This window comes from Mus musculus, chromosome 17 (assembly GCF_000001635.26).
Source record: "Mus musculus strain C57BL/6J chromosome 17, GRCm38.p6 C57BL/6J".
Taxonomy (NCBI): domain Eukaryota; kingdom Metazoa; phylum Chordata; class Mammalia; order Rodentia; family Muridae; genus Mus; species Mus musculus.
Window position 1 is genome coordinate 6,608,297 of NC_000083.6, and position 23,452 is coordinate 6,631,748.

Genomic DNA, 23,452 nt, shown 5'->3' on the forward strand with positions numbered 1-23,452 from the left:
CAAAGGCAGTTTGTGGGACTTGGCTCTTTCTCCACCACTGGGTCCCAGGAATGAACTTAGGTAGGTAGTCAGGGTTGGTGGCAAACCCCTCTACCTGCTGTACCAGCTCACTGGCCCACCAGTTTACTTTCGTTGCACTCACTGCCAGCCTCAGGTGGCACAAACCGGGAAGCAAAAAGAACAGGAGGAAAGCTTACCCTAGCAATCTGGCAAACATGTCTGCCCTCTCAGTAGAGGGCGAGATGAACGAACGCCTTGGTCCTCCAGGATGGGAATAGGCCACTTCACCTGTAGGACAGGAACCTAGCCATGCTGCAATCCTACATTCCTAGTCCCTGCTTCCTGGACGTGACGGTTGTGCAAGCCATGAGCTCCGACCTATGTCTGCTTGGCCCAGCGCAGTTCGCCTGCTGCTTTCGGACCTAGGCTTTGGCATTTTAGTAGCAGCAGCAGCTACATATTTAGAATTTTACAGCTTACAGAATGGTTTCAGGATTGCTGTGTCCTTAACAATGCTTAGCTTGGGTATCACAAAGGGCCCACAGTTTATCCAGTTAATTTCAAGTCATAAATCCTAGTGAGAAGGGACCCCAACAGACTAGGTTGTCTGTTGACCGCTCTGGGGTGCTCCTTGTGGGCCACCTAAGACACTATGATTGGCATTGCCACTTGGTGTGTGTATGTCTGAAGGAGTGCACACTCATGCATGGTCTTGTGTGTGCCCAGTTCCAGCATATTTCCTGAGATGGGGTCTCTCACTGAACCTGGAGCACACTGTTTGAGCTAAATTTGCTGGCCACCAAAACAGTGGGACACACCTGTCTCTGCTCCGTTTTCCCAGCCCTGGGGTTACAGGCACACACCACTGTGCCCGCTTTTACATGGATGCTGCAGCTCTAAACTTGGGCCCTCATTCTCACAAAGCAAGCATTTAACCCACTGACCTGTCTCCCCGATATCCCTGGCTGAAGAGCCTTGCTGTGGTCTTCTTTCTAAAGCATTCATATAAAAAGCTAGTAATACATAAAGAATTAAAAATTAGAAATATATTAACATCGGTGAACAAGAGACAGTGTCAGAATGAAGCTGATAAGGTTTGTTATGGATGAGAAATGTCCCCCATCGGTGTGTGATGGTTTGAATATGCCTGGCCCAGGGAGTGGCACTGTTAGAAGGTGTGTCACTGTGGGTGTGGGCTTTAAGACCCTCATTCTAGCTGCCTAGAAGCCAGTATTCTGCTAGCAGCCTTCAGATGAAGATGTAGAACTCTCAGCTCTGCTTGCACCATGCCTGCTTGGATGCTGCCATGCTCCTGCCTTGATGATAATGGACTGAACCTCTGAACCTGTAAGCCAGCCCCAATTAAATGTTGTCCTTATAAGAGTTGCCTTGGTCATGGTGTCTGTTCACAGCAGTAAAACCCTGTTGCGGCCGGCCTGCAGCTCGCAATGAACGGTTCAACTGAGATGGCAACTCGGGCAAGGTGTGTGTCAAACACTTGCTCTTCATCTGGCAGTGACATTTGGGGAGGATCTGGGAACTTGGAGGTGGAGCGTGCTGAAGGAAGCAGGATACTGCAAGTATCCCTAGTGGGTGAGGGTCTCTGCCTTTTTCTGGCCCCTTCCCGTCATTCTGCTTTGAGTCCTGGCTACCAGGAGGTGAGTGACTTGGCCACACACTGTAGGCACTGTGTACCTCATCCTGGGCTCATGGTGGAGGGAGCCAGCCATGGACCGGTGAGCTAAAGTGACTCTCTCCTGTGAGGTTTTTCATCAGATTTCGGTCACAGCAACAAAAAGTCTCATACAAAATCTCAAAATGTGACTTTTATTGAGTTTTTCATAAATAAGCATTTATTCCTTGACTGACTGCTCAGACAACACTGGTGCACTGATGGTCAAACCGTGTTCCTTCTGGACTTAGAGGCTAGTGTTTTTATTTAACAGATATTTACAGACATTTGTAAAAAGGTAGTTTTCAGGAGCAGACAATCCCTCTGTCATACAATGGAATTAACCTGTTCTGTGTCACAGGACAGATCACAGAATGGTAGCACCTAGCAGCACCCGAGCCACCAAGAGAAACATTCAGCAAGGCTTCTGACGACATCCATTTTCCTTTGGCCTGAAAAAAAAAAAAAGAGCCACATCTCCCCCAACCCCCAAAAATCTAATCACTAAGGCAAACGCTCAAATATATAATACTTATCAAGCCTCATATCTGTTCCTCATGGAGGGACTTAGTTCTCTCTTTTGTGGGTGCTTGTGTTTTTCCTATAAAGATTAGTAACCATATTTGAACCTGTTTATCCTAACTGTGCCTTCAATGGTTCAGCACTTGAGGCTGGCGAGATTTGCTTTATAAACTGCCCATCTGCAGGATGGCTTTACATACCTAAGCTTACTTCAGTCTAACTGTACAGAGAGCAAGCGCCTCACGAGCCTCGGATGTAAGTTTACATACCCTCTTCTCTAGCCTTTCAAATGGGGCTTGAAGGCACCAAATCACTGCTGCAATGAATGACAATAAAGCAGATTTACTACCCACAGGGAAAATGAAGCTCTCACCGGGAATCAGGGAGCCGTCACCTTCCAGGTTCCCCTGGATTGGACCAATATAAAAAATACCCCAAAGACAGGAGGATTCAAACCGTTACCCTGAAAGAACTAAGTCAGCCCTTTGAACTTATAATTTAAGTTTACAAAATTTTAATCCCCTCAGAACAAAACAGTCTTCTGGTGACTATCAAAAGTCCTGGCGGAGTTTAGTGTTTTAACCTCACCCCTGAGCTGCTGCCTACACACGAAGTCTTAGTTCTGTAAGCAGAGCTTTGCACAGCATCTAATACAGGATGCACACGACCCTAGGAGTGCTGCTTTATAATTCATATTTCAACAGCAAAAAAATATTCCCTTAGTTTTACGGACACTAGGATCAGTTTATAATTATTCTATAGGGCAGTTTTTAAAAGTTCTGAAGTCTGTACCTAAATGCTTAAAATATCTTACACTGACTGATACATAGTGTTATAAACCATGGAGACTTATTTATAATGATGAAGACATGTAAACTCTCACATATTAGAACATCTTGGGATCAGTACGAGTCAGCGTCCATAAGATGGCAGCTGCAGGGCTCCACTGGAAGGGAAGGGCTGTTAACATAAGATATTCTGGTATCTTCCCCAACAGACTCAGTGATCACAGCAAGTGCAAACTCATGTAAACCCGTTACCCTCGCAATGAGTTTCCATTCCAATGTTCATAGTTACAAGTTGTTTTGTTTTTAAAAAAAAATGCACATGGAATCCATATTAAAGTATGAAGTTTAAGAAGACAGGCAGACTGAAGAATGTCTTCCACCCTGGAGTCCGGCCCACACGGACAGTAACCTGCAGCTCAGAGCGGAAATCTGAGTCGGTGCACAGACGAAGGGGACAGAAGAGGGATGTACCGGAACTGGGCCTCTGGATTTGCCAAGACAGAGGCAGGCAGGATGCTACCTTTACCAGGTCTTCGCAGAGACGCTGTGTGGGGAAACTGAGGAGCGGGAAGGAAGGCGGTGGCCCTGAGGACTTCCAATGCTGAACTTCAGTGTGGGTGACATCCACACTCCAAACCCAGAACAACCTTGGGGCGAGTCCCTTCATCTGCAGCTGTCTCTATAGCCATTCAAAATGTCTTACTTTCTCTTTACTTTAGTTCCTAATTAAAACAGAAAGTCTTTCTGGCAATAAAGTATTTCTAATACAGTTGTATTTTATGTAGCTTTGATTAAAAAAAATAATAATAATAATAGAGCTCTCCGGGGGTTCACACTCAGTGAAGATGCAGAAATTTTGGTCGGAAGGGCCTCCTCGTTTTCCACCTCCAGCACAGGGAGACCCAATCCTAACTGTACACAGACCCTTGAAAAGCACCATGACACAGGACCTTGCCCACAGCGCTACTGGCCTGTAGCTGCCTGGGCTTCCTCCAGGCTATCAGCCCACTCTGGACTCAACTTCGATGGCAATTCTGCTGGGGGTGGGGGGTGGCAATGATGGACGGGAACCTGGCCACTTGCCATTCCTGAAAATGATATTGAATGTGGCTCATCAAACACAATCAAAGTCTCACTGCAGATGCCTGAGTGAGCATACTGACCCCACCATGTGCTGGAGAAGACGGAGGCAGACCGCCCACCTGAGGCAGGCACAGCTTAGACTTCCCTTGAGGGTAGGGCACTCAAGAACGGTGCCACAGAGAGGAAAGAGTCATCACTGCCACGCTGGGACCTTGATCGTCAGGCCTCCCACAGACTCAATTGCTTTTTTAAAAGGAAAGAAAAAGTATATAATTCTTTTTATTAAAAATGGGTAACTTCTCCTCATGACTGCATACGGGCTCCATCGCACCTGATGTCGGTGTACAGGATATGCCTTTGAATTCTCTACCAGGCAGCCCCTCTTCTTAAATAGTGGGGCTGGCCCCAAAGCAAACTCCGCCCCACATTTCAATCCATTTGGGTTTTCTTTTAAAAATATGTAAATAAATAAGGAACAGGAAACCTTTGCTTACAGAGGAGTCCAGACACAAACAGATAGAAGGGGCCAGAATGTGTCACTCAGGCAGGCCTCTGGCCCCCTGCTGTCCCATCTGCTGCCCGGGGCTCAGTCACTGTCCGACTCTTCCCTGCACTTGGCACGGATGGCCTGGCCGTTCTGCAGGGGCATTTCTTCATAGTCACTCCTGTGGCAAAAGAGACCTGTGACCCTCGGCCACTCTGGCAGCTCTTCTCTGTACATGCACATGCGTGTGGAAGTCAGAGGTCAACATCGGTGTCTTCCTCAATGGCTCACCTCCTCAGGGTTTGAGACAGGGTTTCTCACAGGACCTGGAGCTCACTGATTCTGCTGGGGTGGCTGCCTGGGAGGCCTAGAAGCCTTCTGTTCCCACCTCCCCAGTGCTGGGGTTACAGGCATGCACCACGGGGGTCTGGCTTGTGCTGTTTTATGAGTCAGGGTCTCACTATGTAGCCTTGGCTGGCCTTGAACTCATGAAGATCCACCTGCTTCTGTTTCCTAAGTGCTGGGATTAAAGGCATATACGACCACACCCGGCTCAGAACCTGGCATTTTATGTGGGTGCTCATGCGTAAGTCACTACAGCCACCATCTTGTAGCCCTTGGCTGCCTCTCTGCCGTCATACCGACAGCTATCCTGGAACTCACCTCATGGTCTCCCTCTTAGGGTCAACTAAAAGCCCACTCTCTCCAACTTGACTCTCAGCACCCCAGAATAGTTCTGTAGTTACCACACCCTGCATGCATTCTGCAAAACGGAATGCTACTAAATCCACACAAGGGACACAAAACTAAGCCATTAACAGTCTACTGCCATGGAGACAGCTTTCAAATACTGCGAGTGAGGACGCATGCAGAGCCAGGCGGGCTGCGGGAGGTGGCGGCGACTTACCCGTAAATCACGTCATCGTCAGAGTCGTTCAACATGGAAAACGCAGGGTTATCCTTCAGCTGGGACTCTGAAAGACAACAAAAGCCTTTTTAATGACAGCATTTTGTGTTATTAGTCTAGGTGGGAGTCTGATGGATCCCAAGCCCCGTCTGGACTTGGCCGAGGCATTCTGTGAGATTGCGATACTATGGTTCCAAACACCATTTAGCTGCCTTTTGCCTCTGTCCTAACAGAAGGCACAGTGAGTCACAGTGCCCTGCACCTGGGGAACACCTGAGCCAATGCGACCCAGAGCCATGGTGACTTACCGTACAGGGCATTCTTCGACGGAGAGTACACAAAGGCCAGCGTGTACAAGTAAAAGTTCAACAGGCCATAGAAAGACAGGAATTCAGCTGGTGTTGACGGTCAAGGGAGAAGCATGGGTTTGGACACACAAGCCCTTTGCCTCCCATTCCCTACAGCCCTTTCCAGGATAAACCAGATGGGGGTCCAGCCCAGATACCAGGACGCCGCAGCTCCAGCTCATGGCCAGGTGCCATAAGGGGCCTCAGGGGCTTGGTGCCATATAGGTTTATGACTCCTGAAGGACAGGAGGGATTGAGGTCTGCTGACATAAGAAATGCAAACCTGAAGTGTCCTCACCTCTTCCACACACAGACCCCCGAGCACCTGACAGCTGGAGCTCAGTCACAAGGGACACAACAGAAGCCCCGTTCATCCCAACACAGCTGCTGTCCCTCAGCCTGACCTCAGACAGGGACGGCAAGAGCAACAAGCTATGGACCGGATGTGGGCACAGCGGAACTAGAGCTTCAGCACTGTATGAGCTTTCCCACAGACTCAAGCTGACACCATGGCGATGCTGGCACCTGGCTACACCTGAATGAAGCTTAGAAGGTGCTCTCAGCACCCAGGACTCCAATCCCTGGCTGGTCCTCGGTGTGCGCTCGGGATGTCTGTCTGTCTGTCTGTCTAAGGGAGTCAACAGCTCTGGACTGACTGGGGATTTGAATCTGCAACTGTTCAGTTTCTCAGGACTGCCCACAAGAAGCAAGCAGCAGAGCACCGAGAATGGTCTAGTGTGGTCATCCTTTTGGATTCAGGCTGTGCAGTGACTCAGCCCTGCTGTGTGTCAGTCTCCTACCTCAGAAGGAGGACGGATGAAACTCACCTTTCCCAGGGCCAACAGGAAGCCAAGAAGGAGGGCAGAGAATGGTCTAGTGTGGTCATCCTTTTGGATTCAGGCTGTGCAGTGACTCAGCCCTGCTGTGTGTCAGTCTCCTACCTCAGAAGGAGGACGGATGAAACTCACCTTTCCCAGGGCCAACAGGAAGCCAAGAAGGAGGGCAAGCCATGCTTGAGGCCTGCTGAGCACAGGTCAAAAGGGACTGACTGATATCCTCATAAATGTCTAAGGCTAAGGTGCTAGCCATGAACACAGTGTGGCTCCAAGGCCCAGCTCTCCGAGACAAGGATATAGTTCTGGTAGTGAGCCGACAGTTCTGCTACGAAGTTGTCCTGCAACACTTGTGCTCCAAACCGTAGGTAGAGGATGACGATGCTGAAAGAGAAGAGGGAGCCACCATGTAGAAACACAGAAGGGCTTACCTCAGCAAGACTTAACAGGAAACTTCTATGCTTCTATAGACACACTATTTGACACCCCACCCCCAGTCATTTTTGCTCCAGGGAAAAGCAAAACAAAAAAACCAATGCAACCAAAGAGGAGCGTAGGCCTCTGCTGGGCAGCTTTAGCTTTTAGGGAGTAGAGATCAAGACTAACCAAGTTGTGTCTTAGAACATAGTCCAGCAAACACTGCCTGGGGGAGGGCTTTGTGGATGGCTGCCACCTGTCCCAACAGTGGCTTCCCCTTGATGCCTGCTGACTGCTCACACAGGGCCCTGTCCTCAGCACCAAAAAGGTCTCTAGGCACATGCACCCTTCAGGAAACTTTGCAGGCTATGCTTCCGTGATGCAGTTGACTGTAAATGTGCAGGGTTTGGGTAAATGTGGGTTAACATGCCTCACACGCCTGGGCACTTATGATGGAACGTTTGTAACCGAGGCCATTATAGCTTCCTCCCCACACCCCCTGAGACAGGGTTTCTCTGTGTAGCCCTGGCTGTCTTGGAGCTTGCTCTGTATACCAGGCTGGCCTCGAACTCAGATCAACCTGCCTCTGCCTCCGGAGTGCGGGGATTAAAGGCGTGCACCAGCACCATCCGGCTGTTGTATAACTGATCAGGAGCTGTGGCCCCATTGACTCACATGTTTTGATGACTGGCCCATAGGGAGTGGCATTATTAGGTGTGACCTTGTTAGAGGAAGCCCAGGCTCAGTGGTACACAGTTCTTTTCCTGATGCCTGTGGCCCCAGATGTACAACTCTCAGCTCCTTCTCCTGTATCACATCTGCCGCATGCTGCCATGCTGCTAGACCTCAGAACTGTAAGCCAGCCCCAGCTAAAGGTTTTCCTTTGTAAGAGTTGTAGTGGTCATGGTGTCTAATCACAGCAACAAAACCCTAAGACACCAGCGCTCTGACTTTGTGGATATGTGTGGCCACAAACACCCTGAATTAACTCCATGCAAGGAGATAACAGGGAGAAAGGAAATGAAGTGTTAAATCATCATGAAGTCCCGGGGCTGTGGAGAGGCTTGAGGCCCATCATGTCACCTCGAGGACGTGAGTTCAGGTGCCTGGCACGTAGGTAAAAGCTGGGAGCGTGGGAGTGGCAGAGGGCATCTGTAAGCATTGGGAAGTGAGCTGGGGCATGCAGACACAGAGACTGTCGGATAGCCAGCCTAACCTATTAGTGAGCTCCGGGTCCAGAGAAAGACAGAGAGCTGAGCTAACAAAATAGCTCAGCAGGTTACAATGCCTGTGGCCAAGCCTGACTACCTGAGAGCTGTCCCTGGATCACACATGGAGGAGCGAGCAGAGAACTTACTTCTGCACCTTCTCCTCTGACCTCCACATACATTTGTACCATCCCAACACACACATTAGTTAACATTAAACATGGAAAATGGAAAAGGAAGATACTCATGTTAACCCTCTGGCTCCAGACACACACATGCACGCACACCCAAGCACACCCACACACATGAATACACACCCAGACACATAATGCGTGCACATCCAGATACGCACACATGCACGCACACCCAAGCACACCCACACACATGAATACACACCCAGACACATAATGCGTGCACATCCAGATACGCACACATGCACGCACACCCAAGCACACGCAGGCGCACACATACATGAACCCCCCCCACACACACACACACCCTCCTACAGTGAAGTCTTACCTAATAACTAGCACTACAAAGGTCAATGCAGTCAAAAACTTTAACCTGAGATCTGAAAAAAGAAGAAGATGCAAATTCCACTTCACCTCAGAGTTTGACACACAAAAACAAAATCAAAAACAAAAACCAATCCACCCCTGGGCAGGCCCTCACCCTTGCATGCTCTAAGTCTGTTCTACTGTGGCTGGGAAAGGCTCCGTACAGCAGGGCCAACACAGTGGTTTCTGGCGAAGGCCTCTCAATCATGTGGCTCGCCCCGGTGAAGGACATTGTTATTAATGATCCTTACAGGTCCCGGGCAGCTCACGTAGCTCTGTGGCACCAGGGGCACTGAATTCTACTCTAAAGGTTTCTTTCAACACTGCTAATCCTTCTTGAGGAATCTCTTGGCTTCCTAGGGCCAAGGGCTTCTGGGGGTGTGGCCCCTGGTGCCCTATGCTTCCCAGCATGGCACTCACCCACGTAAGGCATATGACGGAGCTCAGAGCATGCTCGCACTATCAAGAATAGAAGGTATAAAATGTACACAGCGGCCACCACCATGAAGAAGACCTTCATGCCCTGGAAAAAAGGAGGTGGGTGAGGTTGAGACTAGGCTTTCGTGTGTCCTCTAGCACCCCCACAGCAATCGACCCAGAGCCTTGGGTCACCCACACTGCCACAGCATCAGGAAGGGCCCCTCAACAGGGCACCTCATGTCACGATCACATAGACACAAGCACAGGTGCCTGGCCTAATAGAACCCAAGGCCAGAGTGTGCTGAGCAATTGCTAGCGGCTGATGACTTTGCCTGGGGTGGGGCCTGACCCTTGTGCTACTGAGGACAAAGGTCACGCCAACGAGGGCTGGACCCAGCTGGTCCTCATACAAGTCTTTGACTGTTCTGGGCCTCAGAGTTCCTGAGAAAGGAGGGGCTGGAATGAGCATTCCCTTCCAGTCGGAGGGTGGGAAATCCCTTGCTGAGGGTCAGAGGTCAGTGGCTCTGGTGAGAGCAGGTTCCAGATGATGTATGTCCTCCTCACTGAGCCCCCCTGCCTATGAGGCTCCCGTGGGTAGGAGTGTCTACACCTTTCCTGATCTCTCTGAAGCAGAGCCGCTCTCTCATGGTCACAGCATCGAGATTGCGACTGCAGGTCAAAGAGCAGGGTTCAGCCCCTGCTGTAGAACAACCCTCAGTCTGGTTGTTTCCTCATCGCGGGGAGGGGCAGGACAGCTGTTCCCAGCACCCTGGCAGTCTTTGATCCCTGCAGTATCCTTCAGTAAAGGGTGTGGGCTACCCCCTGTTCTGAGGCCCTTGAAGCTATATCGCAGATGGCCTGGCTGGGAAGGGAAGGGCTTGCTGACAATTCAGGATGAAGTCCTGTCTGCGACATTTGGCCAAGAGCTCTACATCCCTTGTGTGATGAAAGAGATTCCATTACTGCCCCCATTTCACAGATGAAGAAACGTAAGGGGCTTAGTCTCCAGTTGGACCTGTAGTGGCCTGGGCTGTCTACCCTTGCAGTCTAGCTCCTAACTCTGTAGCCTTCCTTCCTGCCTCAGTTTCCCACAGAAATGATGAACCAGGCCAGACAAACACAAAGGCAAGAGCAGACCAGTCTGTAACCACCAATTCCTCTAAACGTTGGACTTTCACTGACTCTTCCTCAACCCAGCCTCCACCCAGAAAACCCCGTTGAAGCTCTGCCCTGCCTACAGCTGGCTCCAAGCTCCCCACCCCGCAGTACTGACGCCCCTTTCTGAGCTAAGCTCCTCCTAGGACACCCCGCTCTGGCCCCTCACCCCGGAGTCTTCCTCCTCTGGTTCCCCAGTACCTAGCGAGACCAGTGTTCGCCCTCAGTCTATCACCCTCACTGGTGAGGTCCTCATGCCTGTGTGGCAAGGACTTGAGCAAGTGAGCTGTCTCCCCAGCCTATATCCCACTCCTGAACATTCTATATTCCTATCTCAACAGCCATTTAGAAGCTAAACCAGGCACTTCATCAAAGAAGATCAGCATGTCTGTCTGGAGTCTTCACGGATACTGCTTACCTGAAAGTTTCCGGTGTCAACCCGATACTGGTACATGGGATCATTTAATTCATTAAATCTAAAAGGATGATGTTGAAAATACAGATTAATAAGAGCACTTACTCTACACTTCACACTTTCCCCAACTTGGGTTTTTCATTTGTTTTTTTGCTTGTATAGCACTTGGTACAACCACTGGAGGATTTTAAAATAGCAATCCTGTATTATACACTGAGAAAGCATCCAGCACTAAGCTGGCAAGGGAACATGCCTACTGTGTCCATGCTCATCAGTGTGGCGAAGGGGCAGGGTTATTTATGCCTTATGTAGCTAAGGCTTATCTTTTGCTCATTGTGTTTCTGTGAGTGCTGTGTGCACATGAGTGCAGGTGACGGTGGAGCCCAGAGCTGTAGGCTCCCCTAGAGGAGTCATAGGTGGTTCTAAGCCGCCTGACATGGGAGCTGGGAGTACACTTGAGTCCTCTGGAAGAGTACGCTTAACGGAGCCATCTCTCCAGCCCCAGGGGCTATTTCAATGGCATACCCAGACATGTGAGATAGATGAAGGCAAAGCAAGCCAAATAGATAATAAGTAACTATAAAGTGCATGAGCTTAAATGTCAGAATTAGCATTGGCATGGGACCTGAGCTTCAGGGAAGTAAGTGGCATGTGGCAGGGATGCTGCAGAATGCATCAGGCCACGGTGGCACGAAAGACGCATGAAAAGCCACAGACCAACCACGCTGATCAGGGGCTGAGCAGGGTCTCTGAGGAGCTGGGCAGTGCTACACAGGCCTGGAAGCAGTTAGTCACAGAAAGGGATGTGGGTCTAACTAGGATCACGGCAGTCTAAGCAGGGTCACGTGACTCTAAGCAGGGTCAAGCCTGAAGCTCTGCAAGGATCAGAGTGTCTGAGGTGCATGAGGGGATCGCAGCATGTCTGCTGTCCCAGCAAACCGAGTCATTTCTTGCTGAAGAAGGTTACGATGACACAGGCGTTCTCACCTTCTACTTAGGCTAGAAGACCCTTTTACTGCAAGCCACACAAGCCAAGTCCAATTCCTTGGATCCAGTTATGTGACTATGCTGGGCAGAAGCTGTCAATTGGGTGAGATGGCAGGGCAGGCAGATTCAGCCTGCCCTCTGTTGTCAGCACTTTCCAGGGCTGACGTTTCACACCCAGAAGCGTTGTGTTACTCATGTCTGCCATATTCCCAGCGTGACAGAAGCCAGCCACAGCAGTCCAACAATGAAGAACTTAGGCAAATAGAAAGTTAAACATTTTCTCTCTCCCTAAAAACAAACAGTAGGGAAAAAGTAAGATATACAGCAAACAGTGTCTTATTCTAACAGACATGCAGAAACCCCAAACGCTTCCACACATCTTGTCCCTGCTCTGCAGCGTGGGCCAGAGACCATCTCGTGGGACCATATTCTGAAGCTCTGTCTGTCTGCTTACCTGGACCCGTATCCCATGATACACGCACAGCCAGAAGAGCAGCAGGGCACACAGGAACAGAGACTGGAAGAAGTCGTCCAGCATCCCCGGGAACCAGCTATTCACCAAGAAGGAGAGTGGGAAGAAAGGGTCTGGAAGGGAGAAGGCGGAACGCTGTCAAGACCACCGGAGGAGGCTGCTAAACAGCAGAGCCCCCGGCCACTCTCAAGCTTAGGGCTCAATATCAAGATTTCCCCTGGTCAGAGCTCAAGGGCAGGTAGCAAAGCATTTTGTTTTCTGAATGTCTGAAAGGCACAGAACAGATTGCAACAGTGATCCTAGCGGAGAGCCATCTGCCCCTGCGTCAGCTCCTGCTGCAGCCCGAGAATCTCCTGCACTGCAGCAAGGGCCTTTTGGAATGGGGACAGAGGAAGAGACAGAGCACGGGCACCTCAGCCAAGTTCCAAGACTGCTGAGCCTGCAGCTTCGTGTCTCTTCAGGATCCAACCATCTGCAGTGGCCTGTGTGACATGGGGCCCAGGAAGAGCACCACGACATACTCCCCCAGGGACTCCCCTCGGGCACTCCTGGGGACTCTGGGACCAGGCCACTATTTACAATGCCTGCCAGCTCACAATCCAAGCGGGGAAAGATTGGAGATAAAGACGGCACCCACCATTGTAGAGCAGCAGCAGGGCCAGGAGGACAGACATCCACTTCTGCTCGATGCCCCAGTCCCTCATGGAGAACTTGCGCAGGTGCCGCTGACCTTCTGGGTCCCTGTGTCTGCGTGGAACGGGGTCTCTCGACGCAGGTGGGCAAAGCGTGGATGAATGACAGACAGACACACACGCAGGAGAGTTTGTGTGGAATCTGAATGTAATTTGTCAAATCGAACATCAGACTTTTTATGCAGAAGACAATAAGGAAGTTGGGTGACATACCCACAAGGTACAAATGAGGTAACCGGATGCTTAATGACTCTTACACAGAACAGAGGAATGAAAACGCAAAGACTGGCAGGAACTGGGCAATAAAATAATTGAGACAGAGTCAGCCCTATCTAAGGTCAGCTATAGTCTTAGAAGCCAGGTGTGAGAACTTTTCACTCCTAGGGCAAGGGCTTTCACACCCAAGTCATGGTTCTAACTAGGGAGTTCCGTTCTAGCTAACCATCTCATGAATAATGCAATACTCTAAAACCACAGCCCGATCTACTTCCTAAACCATTGTAAATTCCTGTATATAGGTGTAACTCAGCTATAATTCTAAATATCTATTCTGGTTTCTCCTACGGTCAGAAACTTCTTTCTTCCTTAGTGATGGTAAATTCCTGTGAAGGGCAGTGACCTAACTTTTACTCAAAGAGATAGTGTAATACCAGGGGCAGTACTGAATTCCAAGCCCAAGGTCTTGCTAAGGATGAACTAGGACTGTTGGAACACTGGCGGACGGCTTTAGCTATGTCAGAATTCAATCTTAAAAGGCACTTATGATAGGAAAATATTGAAAGAGAGCACGTGGATCCATACACTAGACTAACGCGGGGATGGAACGCGGGAATGAAAGATTGCTGTATGGGTAGGGAACGCTAGACTCCAGGAGGAGAGCTTCCTTGAAACTCTTTTGCCTCATGAGTGACTTTTAAGCCTCTCGGCTTGTCCAGTTGACTCGACCAGAGAGCGTAGCACGCAGGGAATGTACAAACAGGCACTGCAAAGCAAACAGCCACTGACTGCCTGCAGGGTGAGTCTCACCCAGTCAGGGAGGTACCAGGCAGGATCCATTGGGCCAGTCACTGCTTAAAATGACTAACGTGGTCCCATCAGTGACAGTGACAGCCAAAACAAAAAAAAAAAAATATGATTGCTGCGTGTGGCCACGGGTGACAGGGGTCGCACCCTTGCATTTCGGCTTGGGCCGAGAGGCAAAGTCATGCCACCCAGAGGCAAGTATTCTCTCAAACACCTCCATGTGTGTGTAGAGCCCTTGGGAGAAAGTTCTCTAAACAGCTCTCACACACTGTACAGTGTGTTATATCTAGGGCTGTTATCCTTTTTCCCTGTCATCTAACATAAACTACTAATTTCCTGGCCTGTGTGCTGTTTTCTACTGAGATTCAGGCCTCTTCCCCATTTAAGAACATATTTAAGGCTGTGTGCATCAATCTTTAGGCCCTAGGAGAATCCAGACACCAGGTAGTTCTCAAAAAAAAAAAAAAAAAAAAAAGCCATGCAGTGGTGGCGCTCGCCTTTAATCCCAGTACTTGGGAGGCAGAGGCAGGCAGATTTCTGAGTTCTAGGTCAGACTGATCTACAGAATGAGTTCTGGGACACCAGGACAGCTGGGGCTATACAGAGAAATCCTGTCTCGAAAAACCAAAAACAAAACAAAACAAAAAATTCTGTGAGACTTGCTATGAGGGAGGCCAGTGGTCCACTACATTCTCCATGGCCTCCAGTCAAGGGTCCAGGGCCCTTTTTCTACCACACTTCCTACACCTTTGCCACATGCCTATGTGCTGGTCTCCACGGTGGGTCTCTAACACACCATGCAGCTGGAGAGGCCATCTCCACACGCCATACAGACCTAATGCTACATTCCCCGTCAGCACCAAGTGCAGAGCAGCTGACAGCGGAACGGTGCCATCAGCCACCGAGTAGCACGCTCTGTCTTTACGGCTAGGCTTTCTCAGGACCCTTCTATGCTCTGCCAGTTTCTTCAAAGTGAGTGTGGGCACAGACTTCAGGTCCCAAATGAACCAAAAGCTTGCATTTGCAGAATCGTATCTCTGCAAGCTTTCAAAAGCCCAAAGACTCAACTGTTCAGGACAAAAGAAAGCCACGTCTGCACTGAGACTGTCACTCCAACAAGGGCAGCTCCCTTCTATGAGGGCTACGTGGTGTTTACAGGGGTGGGAATTCACTGGACACCAGTGGTCAGCAATGACTCTCACACTACACAGGAGAGAGCACAGAATGACACCTCATTCACTCTTTGCAGCACAGAGCCCCAGTCAGCCCACACTGGGAGCCCCAGCAGGGCTCCGAGTTTGGAGCTGGCAGAGAGCAGCACCACCCTCAGTGACCGCGGCAGAGCCCCTCAGGCAAACGCTACTCACAATCACGATGAAGGTGAGCACCACAAACACGAAGCGGAACCAGATCTCCAGCCGGGAAAACGCAGGGTTGTATGTCTTCCACTGAAACGGGAAATGCAGGGGTGGGGATGGGGTCAGACAGTGTCTGTGTGAGCACGCCTGTGCGCAAGACACCAAGAGGCAGATCTGCACCCGAAGGGGCGACACCTGACTACCAGAAACAGTTCTCCCATGGTGAGGGCTTGGGCAAGACAGGATGACAGAGTGCCCAACGATTAGTAACAATTACCGAGGAGGTTAAAATGCTGCTTCCTTCTGTTTCACATGTTGTAACAAATTTTACTTCTATACTGAAGAACAGATCCAAAATCTTAAGTATCAACATTTATTGAAATGGTTTTAAGTGGTGAATCTAGCAGATAAATTATCATCTGAATTATTAATTTTCTATCAAAAGTCAACCTTCACTAGAAAACACCAATATCTACATGCAAAGAAACAGACTTGTGTGTAAGATCTGAGTGTGGGAAGACTCTCTCTCCTAAAATAAGTAAAGTATGTGAGGACGGAATCTGCAGCCTTAAATCACAGGCAGCTAGCTAAGCGTGGGATGGCTGGCTGGCTGAGCGCACCCTGGCTTCTCCAGTGTCCGGGCTGTTTGATTAAGCGATTCTTGAGTTCTACACACTTAAGCTGGTTTTCCGAGATAAACTGTACGAGACCCTGATGCATCAAACCACCTAACAAGGGAGTCACAGAAGCTGGCCGCTGGCTGCACGGCACACTCACCGTGAAGTTCATATCCTTGATGGGCTGGTTCAGGTGCTCAAACCCCACAGTAACCCTGTACTGTGTGTAATTCAGGTAGCCAAGGTGGGCCACGATGATTTCTGCACATTTCTGAAAGGAGGAGGTCCACGTCACAAAAGCAAGTGAAGAGGACCCCTGCCACCCACAGCCCGGAGCGAATCATTTCAACAACAGATGAGCTGAATGGGAGAACTCGCTGCCAAAAGCTCAGAGAACGCCAGCAGCTGCCAACCAAGGATGGTTCCTAGAAAGCAAGCACCCAATGGGACTTACAGTGATCGGAATCAATCTCCAGCAGACAACTGAATACATCACCTGCATAGAAAAGTTAACTTTGCAGGAACACCAGCCTGGCCAGTCGGTAATCTCTACTGCACAGGAGTCGCAGGCTTAGCCACCACACAAGCATCACAGTCTACATGTCTTGGGCTCCCTATGCAGCGCTGTGACCAGACAGAGTGTGTACCATAGCTGCTTCTCTTCACTTTCAGCTTGCTGTTTTCTACACAGATCTCCTTCCCTTATGCCTCTCCTCCCCACAACAGAAGCCAAGGCTGTGGGTGGCAGATGTGGATGCTTTGCAGTCTACTGAGTCCCCTGCTCAGTCCTTCAGGATGACTTGGGGCCCTACTATGTAGCAAAACCTCACCCTGGCACGTGGCTGTGCAGCCTACAAAGGTCTGAGACCATTCTCCATCACAGCTCTGCTCCAACCCTGCCACAAGGACCTTCAACATTGCTCCGTTATCTGGATAGGAGTCCTTCTTTCACTAACCCATCCCCCAAGCCAAAGCAGGAGTCACCCCAGAGTCACCCTGGGATTAACTTTCTTTTCTTGAGTGGCTTCCCACCTCCTCAGTACTGGCTGCCTGCCCTGCCAAAGTGTGTGGTTCACATACCCAGCGAAGCTAAGCTCCTCCCCTCTCTGCTGCGACTGACAGTCACAGGTGTAGCTAAGGACTCAGTGGAACCAGGACCAGGCACATTCAATGTCAGCACACACCAGCACACCTTCCATGAGACGGCAACATTTCTTAAACATACAAGAATCTTTTCCAATTTTCGTGGGGCATTTTACCATTTTTAAAGATTAATTTATTTTTATTTGTGTGTGCTAGCATGCATCAGATCCCTCAGGGCCTGAGTTACAGGAGGTCGTGGACCCCCCAGCTGTGGGTGCTGGGGAATGAACTCTGCTCTCTGGACAAGCAGCAAATGTCCTTCATACAACCCACCTCTCCAGCCAGAGGCGTTTTATTAAGAGTTACAGCTTGGGTACTGGAGAGGTGGCTCAGAGGTTAAGAGCACTGACTCCTCTTCCAAAGGTCCTGAGTTCAATTCCCAGCAACCACATGGTGGCTCACAACCATCTGTAGTGGGATCCAATGCCCTCTTCTGGTGTGTCTGAAGACAGCTACATATAAATAAAATAAATCTTAAAAAGCAAAAGTTACAGCTCAAGTTGGATGCACTGTCACAGCCCACAGTGAAGCAACCTGGGGATGTGGATTCCAGGCTCAAGCCACGCTCTGAAAGATTACAAAGCACCTGGCAAAAGGATGGACGCGTCCTCACCACCTCAGGGGCGAGTGGTTTGGGTTTTGTTTTTTTTTTTCTGTGGTTTGTTTTTGTTTTTTTTATATCAAATTAACAACAAAGGCTAGGGAGGAGGTGGCTTGGTGGAGAACGCCATGTACGAGGTCAGCGTTCCCACCTCTGCCTCCTGGGATTCCTTACGCTGGAGAAGAGACTGGAATCCTAGATCCTTAAAGCAAGGCTGCCTATGGTGAGCTCTGGGTGCAAGTGAATGAACCTAACAATATCTAAAGCCAGAATGACTGAGGGAGACACTCAATACCAAACTCTGATCTCTACATGCATGCACAAAAGCATGCAGAAATGCACATACATACAGTTCACACATACATACAGAGAAACGTAAAAACCCTAAGAGGGTGACGAATATCCATCTAACACAAAAAGTCCTTGTTTTCTTGAGGTGGGGCCATTTCCCTGCAGCAATAAGGGGATTACAGAGTGGATAACTAGGAGAGACGCTCCCAAATCCTGACTGGTGTAAAGTTATGCAGGCTATCCACGGTGCATCCCAGGAGCAGGGAGGCCCCCCACCCCCACCCCCACCCCACCCCACCAAGCCCACTCTCCTTGAGAGGCCTGTGGGCTGGGAAAATGCCTCCGACCTGCCAGCCAGGGTGACCAGTCACAGCAGCCATGGAACTAGTACTCACTGAGCAGCTGTGTGTCCCATTCTGGTGGCCAGGGGGATCTTGCTCATTCCTGCCTGGGGCTGCAAAGATGCTTTTGGGACTTCTACACATGCCATCCTCATTGCTCAACAGAATTGACTTGTGTGCCTTCTGCACACAGGATGCTGAGGACACAGGGGGACCTTGATCCTGGTGACTTTCCCAGGACAGGCCGGAAGAGCTTAATCCCCCACAGATGAGAATATATTCCAGAAATGTCTCAGGCTGCTTGCTTAGATGGGAGGCGAGATGGCGGGTGTGTATGTGTGGGCGTCAGTTACTTCTCCAATGCCATCTTGTCTGTGACAGCCATGGCTGGGGTTGCTGAGGTGGAGAAAGGGCCCTCATCCGAGTTCTAAACCCTCTGAATCAACAGGAAGGAAGCAAGAGACGAGGACTGGCCAGTGCACAGTCATTCCCTGTTCAACGCTCTCCTTCCCGGGAGAAATCAACTGTATTTTTACTGAGAGTAACTCGGCAGACTGCATGCGGATAAAGCCACACACAGGCTTCTGGATAAAAGAACACCAGAGGGCTTCTGGATAAAAAAAACAGCTTAGATCCTGTTCCTTCTACTTAGCATCTGTGTCAACCTGGACAATTGCTGTGACCTCTTGAGGCCTCTGTTTCTTCTTTTATAAAATAGAATTTGATAGTAGCTCCTACCCTGTGGACCTCCTGTGAGGATTTAATGAGTGGCACAGAGAAGGTCCTCAGCATGAGACCTGGCAGCCCATGCCAGCATCGCTTGTTTAGCGAGTCCTCTCCTCAACTCCTCCACGCCCTGCCTGTTCTGACCCTCTCCAAGGGCTCCTGCTGCAGGAACCTGTTGAGTCCCGATGTGGCAGTCGCAAGGATCGGGGTCTGAGTTGCTGGCTTCTTCTTCTTCTTCTTCTTTTTTTTTTTTTGGTCTTTCTAGACAGGGTTTCTCTGTGTAGCCCTGGCTGTCCTGGAACTCACTCTGTAGACCAGGCTGGCCTCGGACTCAGAAATCTGCCTGCCTCTGCCTCCCAAGTGCTGGGATTAAAGGCGTGCGCCACCACTGCCCGGCAGAGTTGATGGCTTCTGAAAATATAGTATCGACAGATAACGGAGTGAGAGTTCATTCTTATGTGGATCCAGTGGCCACACGCTATATCCCACCTCGGAGGCCTACAAAAGTAGTCCCTGACTCCAGGAGGCCTGGGCACTCTGTCCCCGCCCACAGATGGATCAGAGCTTTCAATACCCAGTATAACCGACCCGAAGCCATAGATAGCAGGACTAACCCTAGAACAGAGGGCAGAGGTTCACCCGAGACTTGGTCCTCCATTGCCTAGGAACAGCAGTCAGCAGGTGCCCTACGGGCTCGGGGTTTGTGGCTGTGCATGCGCATGTGCGTGTGCGTGTGCGTGTGCATGTTTGTGTGTGCGATTATGTAAATTAAGAGGCTTCTGTGCCGACCAACAGAGGACTGGGGAAAAGAAACACGCACGTATACAAAGCGGAGTTTATTAACAATAAGGAAAATGACATCATGAGGTGTTTGAAAAATGGATGTGGCAGAAAGCCTTACACTCAGCAAAACAGGCCAAACTACAAACGATAAACAGTGCCTGTTTTTTGTTTTTTTGTTTTTGATTGATTTATTTATTATATGTAAGTACACTGTAGCTGTCTTCAGACACTCCAGAAGAGGGAGTCAGATCTCTTTATGGATGGTTGTGAACCACCATGTGGTTGCTGGGATTTGAACTCTGGACCTTTGGAAGAGCAGTCGGGTGCTCTTACCCACTGAGCCATCTCACCAGCCCAGTGCCTGTTTTATATGTGGGACCTAGACTTAAAAATTATGTACCGGAGTTTCCATGTGTGTGGGGGGCTGTGACATGGAAATACCTGTCAGGGACGGGAACAGAGGAGCCGAGACAAATGACAGGGGTGGCAGTGGAGGGGCCAGGGGCCAGGTGAGTGAGGGGGCGGTGGGAAAGGGGATGAATGCGAGCCAAGTGTGTGTGCAAATTGCACGTGGACAAGCAGGTCTGTGACGCACTTGCGGCTCATGACTGACTGTGGAGACATGAAACACACTCACCCCTGCACACGTGAGGGTCCTCGTCCGGTTGTGAACCTTGTTATGGATGTACGTCGTGGCTCCATCTTGAGACACACCATCGACCTTCACTGCCATGGTGAAGCTGGTTTGGATGGATGTTTCTACAGAGAGAGAGAACTCTGTTACCTGAGACCACATCGGGCAACTCGCAGCAGCAGAGCCTCCTGCCTACAGGCATCCACAGAGATCCGGGAAGCACCCCGCCCGCCCTCCGTGCTGAGAAGGCTCTGCTACCTCCCACCATTGCTGAGGGGCCTGTGCTATGTCAAACCTGCATCGATGACCCATCTGTTTCACCTCACATACAGGTGCAGGGCTATAAAATTACCCCTTTTCACTCTTCACAGAGATTCTTCAAGTTATACCAACATAAAACAAATCTCTATTTCTTACTAAAATTTGTCTAATTATATTTTTAGTATAAAACAGAGAACTGAGCTGTTGAAATGGTTCAGTGGATAGAGAAGCCTATGGCTAAACCACCTCAGCTCTACACCAAGAATTTATTTACATGGTAGAAGAGGATCAACTCCCTCTAGCTGACCTCGACCTCCACATACATACACACACACTCTCTCAAATAAATACATGTGGTAGATTTTAAGAGAGAGAGAGAGGTGGGGACAGGGTGGGGACATTTTGGAGAGATGGTGTGGCGTTCCCAAGGCTTGCTGCTTGGGACTGGAGTTCAAATCCTAGCACCTGCATACAAGTGTTCCACACACGCCTATGACCCTAGCACCGTGGAGAGAGGAGACAGGACGATCGCTGAGCCTTTCTGGCTTTCGGGAAGTGTGAGCCCCAGGTTCAGGGAGAGATCATGCCTCAAAAGAACAGGCAGAGGGTGACAGAAGGTCCAGATGTCCTCTTCTGGCCTCTGTGTCAGCAGCAGATATGCACCCTCTCACTCACGTACACACAGATATTTAAACAGCAACAATAACTCAAAAGTGGCTTCACAGAACAATTAAAACCCCACTCAAATAACCATAGTTAACATCTTCTGCGTCCATCCTTTCCCTAGACCGTCATCTAAATACATACATCCTGACGTAAAATTTACTTTTGCTTTTTCTCACTTTTTTTTTACTATGATCAAGGGATTGTTTTCTTTCTTGGATTACCTCAGCTGATCAGAAACCAGCCTCAGTTCTCACCAGAATGAAACACAGCTTGCGCCACAGAAGATGCAGAGGCTCGTCTCTGTCAGCAATGGTGCCCAGGACTGGGCTGCTCCCCTCTCCCACTGCCGACTGAACAGGCCCAGCACGTGCAGTGATAGCCCTGGCTTCTACCCCACGATACTCCCTCTCCCCAAGTCAAACTGTCCACACGGGTACCGAGCATCCCTAGGGATCCAAAGCATGCCTTGGGGTGTCAGGACGCGATGCTTTCTCAGCTGCCCACACCCTACAGACAAGCACCCTGGCTCACCTTGGGACGCATTCTAATGTAAGGCGTGGCCATCTTCCTACATGGACCTGATAGCATGTGCCCAGACAATGTAAAGTCTTTTCCACCTCTTTGGAGTGAGAGTTTACACTAAAAACAACAAGCCACCCCAAATACCTTCTGAGGGCTCCAGCTCCACAACGCACGTCAGCCATAGTTGTTGGTTATATGTGGACAGTGGGTTTGAAGGTATAACTGTCTTTAGCTGAAGCAGAAGAAAAAAAAACAAAACAAAACAAAATAAAGTAATCACATGACCTGTTCACACACTCCCTGAATACCTCATCATAAAGTATAAAACAAACACTTTGCACACAGCTCAGCTTGCAAGCCCTGACAGAGCTGGGTCAGCTTTCTCTTGCAGAGCACAAGGAACTAGCTTCCTACAGAGGCCTGGCTGCACTGCCTTCGTGCGGTGGTACAAGACAGCAGAGAACTGTCCATGTTCACAGTATCCTCATCTCTGTAGTAATGTGATTGGCTGTGGACATCGCATCTCTGTGGTGCTGTGATTGGGGTCAGACATCGCTGCCTGATGTCAACCTGCCAGCGGAGTTAACTGAGACGGCTGGCCGTGTGACAATGGTCATCTACAGTGTCTGTCTCCTGTAAACACCACAGTGGTTTCCCATGGCCAAGGCTGTGGAGGAAGCTGGTGAAGGTGCCTACCTACGTTCCCACAGCCAGAATTATTTGAACGCTTCATCTGCAGAGGTGAATGTCTTGTCTTGTTTTCAGGCTAACAGAGTCTCTACCAAACTTTCTGGGACCACACTTGTCTGAAAGCCATTGGGGAGTGAAAACTATTAGACAGGAAAGTTGTCTTTCTGAAGCAAAATGTTTTTTTTTAGAAGCTCTGAGTTCCACGGGATGACCGTTACTCTCCCTGTCACAGAGAGAGACCCTGAGAGGCAGGGACTATGAGACCCACAACTGTCAAGAAACCTCATGGTGGTGCCCCTTCAAATCAGACCCTCTGCCTCAGAGCTCAATACAACGAGGAATGCAAAGAGGCCTCGAAGGCTGGCTACCCAGAGGTGGCTCCAGGGTGGCAGTGGCAGAGAACTGTATACTGTAAAAATCGTAAGGGAGCCAGGCACTGTGAAAAATGCTAGCACTCAGAAGGCAGAGGCAGGTGCAATTTTGTGAGTTCAGGGCCAGCCTGATCTACATATCAAGTTCTAGGCTAACCAAGAGACCAATCCCTCAAACCAAATCAGAAATTGTAAGAAGAGACCCTAATAGGTAGGCAGGCTGGAGACAGGAGGACGGACAAACGACTGTGAAGGCACACGCAGCATGGCGCTCTGAAGACACGGGAGCATATTCAGCTATAGACTGGATACTTCTCCAATTGGAAGGACTTGTTTTTGATAAAGGTGATGATAAATCAAGGAACATTTAAATAGGGGCCAGCAGACTTTCATTTAAGCTGCCCTCATGCAGGGAATCTCAACCAACGAAGAGAGCCGCTGCTATTGGAACTAACAGGGAACAGGT

General features: G+C 49.7%; 1 pseudogene across 1 annotated transcript; it reads right to left on the reverse strand.

The window, feature by feature from the left end:
* Positions 1–1,806: 1,806 nt before the first annotated feature.
* On the reverse strand, positions 1,807–12,629 carry Tmem181c-ps (transmembrane protein 181C, pseudogene; annotated as a pseudogene). The gene is made up of 9 exons (NR_028305.2): positions 12,250–12,629; positions 11,796–12,083; positions 10,812–10,869; positions 9,239–9,341; positions 8,781–8,832; positions 6,938–7,020; positions 5,765–5,854; positions 5,457–5,523; positions 1,807–4,730 (listed from the first exon to the last, which is right to left on the reverse strand). The product of NR_028305.2 is annotated as a transmembrane protein 181C, pseudogene (transcript).
* Between the last annotated feature and the right edge of the window lie 10,823 nt (positions 12,630–23,452).